Source organism: Ooceraea biroi, chromosome 9 (genome assembly GCF_003672135.1).
Source record: "Ooceraea biroi isolate clonal line C1 chromosome 9, Obir_v5.4, whole genome shotgun sequence".
Classification (NCBI taxonomy): Eukaryota; Metazoa; Arthropoda; class Insecta; order Hymenoptera; family Formicidae; genus Ooceraea; species Ooceraea biroi.
In genome coordinates, this window is record NC_039514.1 from 6,660,472 (window position 1) to 6,668,010 (window position 7,539).

At 39.2% G+C, this 7,539-nt stretch overlaps 1 long non-coding RNA gene across 1 annotated transcript; it reads right to left on the reverse strand.

Moving 5' to 3' along the window:
• Nucleotides 1-2,256: 2,256 nt before the first annotated feature.
• On the reverse strand, nucleotides 2,257-5,181 carry LOC105285527. The gene is made up of 2 exons (XR_895082.3): nucleotides 3,240-5,181; nucleotides 2,257-2,606 (listed from the first exon to the last, which is right to left on the reverse strand). It is a non-coding gene; the product is annotated as an uncharacterized LOC105285527 (long non-coding RNA).
• Nucleotides 5,182-7,539: the final 2,358 nt, after the last annotated feature.

Here is a 7,539-nt window from a genome sequence, read left to right on the forward strand (position 1 = left end):
AAGAAGATTGACATAATATATAGTAATAGCAGTTGAAAGAGAGAAGAGAGAGAAACAGAGGGAGAAAAGGAAAGGAAAGAGAATTGCATGGCGAACGAGATTTTAAAGAAATATAATGAAGAAACGTAATTCACTCCTTTTAACAGAATAACTAACTTATTTTCATTTACTCAGTTTCATTTCGCTATTTTACTTTCCTAGTTCACCATTTAGCCTCAAAACATTTTCCCTCGCGGATACAAGATTCGTTAATTTGATTCATGTACGATTTCGCATGACGTCACGCGAGATAGCCTGTTACATCGCAATCTAAAACATTTAAACTAGCAATAATAGGAACAAGGTGTTCTCGCGAAAGCATCCTTCGCCGAATTAATTCGCTTTTCAAGTAATCGATCGCGCCTCCATTTCATATTTCGAATTTCGTATCATTATTTCCTTTCGTCGACTGCCAGTTTTATCGCCGAAATTACGTCGAACCATCATTCGCTTTTAGCGCCGATTCGCCTCTATCGAAATGTTAATTCACGGTTCTCTGGCAGCAAGGGACTCAATTAATGCCTTATTGCTTTCGTCAGACTTTCTTTATTGCTAATCAATTACCTCCGCTACAATAGCGCTCGCCATCGCTCCGCGTTTTTTTACTTCCCGCTCCCTCCCGCTTTTTTTCCCTCGGTTAGCTATCGCCTGTAACGGACGTTTAGTCCTTGATATCCAACCACATCACCGGCATCCTCACGAAAAACTCGAGTACCTCATTTATTTCTTACCGAGAGCTTTATAAGAGAAGCGCGCGTCTCTAAGTATTTGTCGAAGGAGCTGTAACGCACACCAACGCGAATCCTTGCTCGTGCCTCCGCAAACTACAATATTGGTCCTGTTTTGTACAGCTCCATTATTAGAATCCAAGTCTTATCGGAAAAATGTTCGTCTTCCTTTAACGAAATGCCGCGCGTCACGACGCAATATAAATACATGCCCATGTCGTTACGGAGGGAAGCAAAGCGCGCAGTTATTCCTTACAGAGTTATACCCAACATCGATCCCAATTCGCGTAAAACGTCCTGCGACGTAAAAGTTTATGTGTTGTAAATTTCGTAAAAAGAAATCCCGCAAATATGTATCTCGTATCTTCTTGCATCGCCATAACGATATCAAGAATAGGTAAATCAATAGAAATCTGAATAATGTTTGCGCAATAAGAGAATTGCATAATGTATGAGAATTTATTTAACTTATTTTATTTATTCAGTTTTATTTTTCTATTTTACTTTCCTAGTTCACAATTTAGCCTTAAAACGTTTTCCCTCGCAGATACAAGATTTGCCGACTGACAAAGAAAAATAAATAATACATTTAACGAGCAATCCAAGCTTTAGTTATTTCTGTAGAAAATTACTCACCCTTTTTTTAGAAGGGGGAACCCATCATGCCCCCCCCCCCCCCGCGCTCCTTGGGCGTAGCGCGGGGGGAGTGTGAGACTCATACTCACTAAACCTTAACCTCCATCTGCCAGCCCTGGCTAGGAGAAGCCTGGGATCCCCGAAGGATTCACCAGTCCTCTCCCTGCACCAAGTATACGACCACGCGCTTGCCTGCCGAAGCAGGCCCGTTCCCACCCCATAGAGCGGGCGGGGCAGACCACCGCTCCACGGGTATCTCCCAACACCTAAGTCATAGGAGGCTTTAGGATGAGGGCTGACAATCCCAAATCAGCCCCCGTTCACCCCTCCCAAATGTCCCAAGTGGGGGTCGCAAAGTCCGAAGACTTCGCGAAAAATTACTCACCCTGTGATTACTCAGCCATCGCCTGATGCCCTTCCTGAGCCTCCTCCTCCTCCTGTAGTCCATCGATGATAGTTTCTTTTCAACGCTCGCGAAAATACGGCACCCCGGCACTTTCGTTTGCGAAAATTAACGATTATTTCGCGCGGCAAAATACGACCCGTGTGAAGTTAGCCCCCCAATTTTGAAAATGCAAATTTTGATTATTGCAATCGTTTGCCCACGAATGCCCCGTTGGAATTTTCGTTTGCCCCTCCTTCGTTTAAGAGTTGTGAATAATTTGTGTTCGGGGGGCTAACTTCACAGCTGCCGTAAACCCGTGTGAAGTTAGCCCCCCCAATTTTGAAAATGCCAATTTTGATTATTGCAATCGTTTGCCCATGAATGCCCCTTTGGAATTTTTATTTTATTTAAATATCTTTGATCAAGTAGTGATTTCATGTATAAAACACGGATAAATCAAACGCGTTATGAAGATAAATAGCCATCGCTTTAATAGCCTTCGCGAGTTATTTATGAAAAATACAGGTTCTTCAATATTTTCTTCAACAAGTTTTTTCCTCTTTTTACCATTTTCAGTTCTAATTTTCATACACTCATATTTTTTTTACTCACAAACTGTCCTTTCCATCTATATTGTTTATCTGTCATTTTTGTGGTTAACGCTTGAATTTTGCGGTGAACGCTAATGCGCTGTTGCCAAGTCAGCATAGAATCCAGCATAGAGTCCTACTACTCCCCCCCGATGAAGCACCCGAACCTCCTTAAACGATATTCGCAACGTGCACAGTATCATCCGATTGCCGGTCAATTTATCGCCACTGAAAGCATAAAGATGAAAAATATTAATCCCATTCGTTAATAAGTATATTCCGTGAAATATACTTATACAGCAGAAATCGATGCATTAACGTATCCTCATTGCCTCATGACCGATATAAACACGACAAGCGACAAACAAGGACATACAGAAAGATATAGCAACATTTCGAGGATACGTAACATTGGTGTAGAAATGAAAAATTGCCAGTCTACGTCAAATGCTGGAAATTGTCAAATTGAACGATGTATGACAATTATGTCAAGCTAACACAATTTGGAAACTAAATGCAACGAACGCTAAACTGGACGAGCGTAACCGGACGTGGTCGTATTAATTCTTTGCGGTGTCAATCCGGAACATTCGCGACGATTTAACGGATGCGTTCCAGCTCTCGACCGCAAAACCGATAAAGAAATTGCGGATTTAGCTTGGAGACGATTCCGTCGAGCACAAAACGGATCTACCGGATCCGCCGACCAGGAAAGTAGTGCATTTGAAAAATACAGTTTTCCTAATTAGATTCCGAATTATTAGATCGGTGTAACTGTGCCGTCATTCGCGTTTCACTGAGTTATTTAATGCTCGCGGCGCGACTATTCCTCGTTTTGAATTCAACGTAAAATGTACTTACTTTTTTCTTCTAATTATACTCGCAATATTTGAGTCTCTGATTCCTGTATCTTCGTCTGTAATTCTCTTGCATCCGCGATTTAAACAAGACACACTCTGCAAATATAATCTCAACGGCAACAGATTCTCCAAATATCCGCGGTCAAAATTATATAGAGAATTATTTAAACGAAATAAATTCACGCGATCGTATCTGAATTTTCGTAAAATCCGATTAAATCGATGTTCTGCTACCGCTACGAGTTCGCGGAATTCGCGGGAGTGATTTATGTTTCAATTTTAATGCTGCAGTGCGTACTGTTATACAAAGTATTGTAACAAGCAACGAATTGTGTATGGTTATGTACGGAATGTATCATAAAAGTTTCGACGTCTTTACGCGTTCAAGGATGAATCAATAATGGTACGTGACGCGGTGTCTCCCTCACCAGTCACCGAGAGTCCTTCAAAGCCACATATACGCGGCTACCTTCTCTCATCGAGAGTATAAACATTTGTTATAATAAAAGACACCGTTAATAACAGATGTTATTATCAATATTATATAAATGTTAGTATTGAAAGTTTATTAAAACGGAATTTACATCACGGAGCAACGTAGCGTGTAATGTATTAATAATATAATATAATTTAACAATTTGCAATATTCTATTTGTGTAGAGAATTTCTCGTAATTAGTGGCAATACCTTGGCAATTAGTTTTGCAAATTCAGATGCAGAAGAGATGAGAAAGAAAGAAAATGAGGATATAATGCTAAATTGGAAATGCTAAAAATATCGAGAGTAAAAGTGAATAAGTAAAAGGGAATCAAAAGATACGACAGATGGAGCAAAGATAGAGAAAATAAGGTCAGAATTGAATAAAGCGAAGAGGAAAATAGAGGCGAGAGAAAGGAATAAAAAGACGAATAACACATTTAAAAGCATCAAACTGAATGAAGCAGTAATAGTTTTTATCTGAAATATATTTGCACTAATTTTAACTTGTATTATTTCAAAACTACTCCAGCTAATAATAGTTACTGGTTCAACCTGTGTGTAGATATACGTACAAGCACGTATATTGATTTTCTCGTATTAAAAACCGATGCATCTAATTTGATATCGACGAAGGCAAAAGTAAAGAATAAAATAAAGTCGAGCAAAACGAGCTCTCTTGGAAAAGCATTAAGAAAACGGTAACCTGTCGACACTCGCAACAACTGCTCCCGAGACGAAGTAAAAACGAGCATGCAGTAGAAATCAAACAACATTACGAGAAAGGGCCAACAATGAGACTCAAATCGACTTTACACACCCTTTTTAGGGACAGAATCCAAGTGCTGTCGTATTTTCCCTCCTCCCTTTCCCTCTCGATCTCTCTTTCTCTCCTGTCAGTTAAATATCTCCATACTGCACTAAACTAATACTAATATCATCGCACGAATATAATCAATAACGAAAACCATCGAAATATCTGCGTTAGGGATTAACATCGCACTCAAATCCCCGCAAAATTCCGTTAAATCAACGCGCTCGAGGCCGATACGTTTCCGCTGCAACCACGTTTCCCCATAATGGTCTTACCACATACGCAATGCGTTGTAAAAATTAGTCGATAAGACGTTATATTAATCTTATACAGCGGAGTATCTATCACCGTGTCTTCGCGCTGAAGAATGAATTGGTAATGACGCAAATAGCGGCATTTACGCGGACAGTTTTTCCCACAGTTTTGGAGCGTACACTCTAGGCATGCGCGCCAAAACTGTTCGTTTGTATTTATCACAGCCGCTCCAATACGTCGGTTTTGGAGCGTCGCTCTGGAATGCCGCGCTGAAACGCGCGCTTGGTGCGCATTCCTGGAGTGTGATACAAAAAAGAAAAAACTCTTCAAGCGCGCGCGCTAGACCTGTCGGTTTGGAGCGTCCGCTCCAAGATTGCAGATTTTAGAGCGTCGCACAGTGGGCTAAACTCGAAAAAAGCTGGCCAAAAGTAATAACTCGAAAACAAGACGTTTTAGAAAAAAATATTTCAAATAAAAATTATAGGGTTTTAAATCGGGTATTAGATAATAATACTAGTATGACCTTGAATAGCGTTGCCAAGGTCACGCAGTCACCTCGAATTTTTTAAATGGGAACCTCCAGTTTGCATTAGATATTTTTGTAGCTTACCTCAAGAGCTTTTCAGAACACTATAACAAAGTATTTATCCGTTAAATACTTCGAAGTTATGAAGCTTGAAAGTTACAGTCGCTACCGCGCCGCGTCGTACGTTTCGCGGCATTTAAAAATTTCACGGTGATCTGTACATGATCTTGACAACACTATCAAGGTCATACTGGTATTGCTATGTAATGCTTCACTTAAAAACCTACAACTTTCATTTCAAACATTTTTTACCAAAACGCCAAATTTTCGAGTTATTACGATATGAAAATTAAAATGAAACATCCTGTATATAACGCAAAGGTGTGCGTTGGTGTGCACAATTCAAACGGAAATACTTAGTTTGAATCCTACACAAGATGATAAAACAAGAATCCCAAACAGCCTTTTACAGCTATTTAAAAACAATGATATTGAACTTTACTTCTTTCTTATATTTTAAGAAACCAAAAACTTAGATTAACACAAATTGATGAACAAACATTTTTAATGGTTATAACTGTTTGGGAAAAGAGTTTTACTTCTATTTATAGAGTAAAAAGCAAAATTACTTGCATCCGCATACAAGAATGTAAGCTATAGCCTATACTCATTCATAATTCGTTTTTCGGAACATTAACGCGTTGCCTCCTATTAATTGTTGATTAATGGGAAGGAAATTTTTCCTACGAAACTCCATTCACATTTTTGAAAATACTGATATCCATGAATCAAAAAAGGTCGAAATGCACAGATTTCCAAGAGTTGAAAAAATTCGACTTTTGGCCAGCTTTTTTCGATTCTAGCCCACTGTGCGTCGCGTGGCATGTCCGACGCGGTGGACAGTTTAGTACGACACGCCAGTTGCATCGCACAGTTCATGCAGCGTGGATATTAAGTTTCTCCTCGAAGACATTTTACTTTCACTCGCGACGCGAAATACGAAGTAGAAAAAACTGTGGATTAAAAATCACACCGAATGCAAAAGTGATCAATGCGAGCACGAACGCGACACTATAGCGAAACGTACGTTGGGCTTTCTTGTGACAGGATGACGAAGCTTGCTTTCGCAAAGATTGCGAAGATTACACCGCAATATCTTTGCGGAACATTTCTCCGCAACGTCAGTGCGGAGATGATTTGCGCAACATTTTGGCGGATCTGATTTAACTAAATGTATTGCTTTGTGGAATCTAATTTTCGACGAAGCAAAAGCTCGAAAGCAAACGAGTGTGACAATCGTAAAATCTGTCCGGCGATAAACGCGGGCGAAATATAATCGCGAAAATTCTATCTCTGTTGCGAATATACGATAGATGTAGCAGCAAGCGAATGCAAAACGTGTATGCAAAATAGATAACTAAGAACCGACATGATTGATGAGATGTACTAGTGCGTACGCGTGCAAATGGTTTTGTTAAATAGGTATAGTCGCGTACGTGCGTGTGAAGCTGGCGTATCATTTCGCGGAAAATCATTAATTGTTGAGAGTTCTGGCTTCCTTTTTAATAGTTCTAGAGTTCATGATAGGTTAAACACATAGTTCTAGCCATTAAAACGAAAAAATCGCATAGTGCAAAGTGAGACGCCAACTTCACGCAGCGTCTCACTTTGTCCTGCGACAATTTCCGCCATAATTCCGGCTAGATTTTAAAAGATCTACAATTCTACATGAGTTCTAGAAAGAGTTCTAGCGAAAATATTTTTTTTATTTTTTCATAATTATTAAAGCTAAAAAATGTTTAAAGGAATGATGACTGGTTAATTTCAGAGTTCTGTGCTTTATGAAATATTTCTCGTGTAGTTCTGAACATATTTAACAATATTCCAACGAGTTCTGACTGCAAATATTAACAATTATTTAATAAAAAATTTTTATCGTCCGAGAAAGACGTATCTACGGAGATATGGATGAGACACTGGTCGATTTTCGAGAGTTCTGTGAACATTAAAATATTTCTCGTATAGTTCTGAACGTATTTAACAATATTCCAAAGAGTTCTGACTGCAAACATTAACAATTATTTAATAAAAAATGTTTTTTGGCTAGAACTACGTGTTTAACCTATCAGAAACTCTAGAACTATTAAAAAGGAAGCCAGAACTCTCAACAATTAATGATTTTCCGCGAAATGATACGCCAGCTTCACACGCACCGAAAGTATTGTAGGA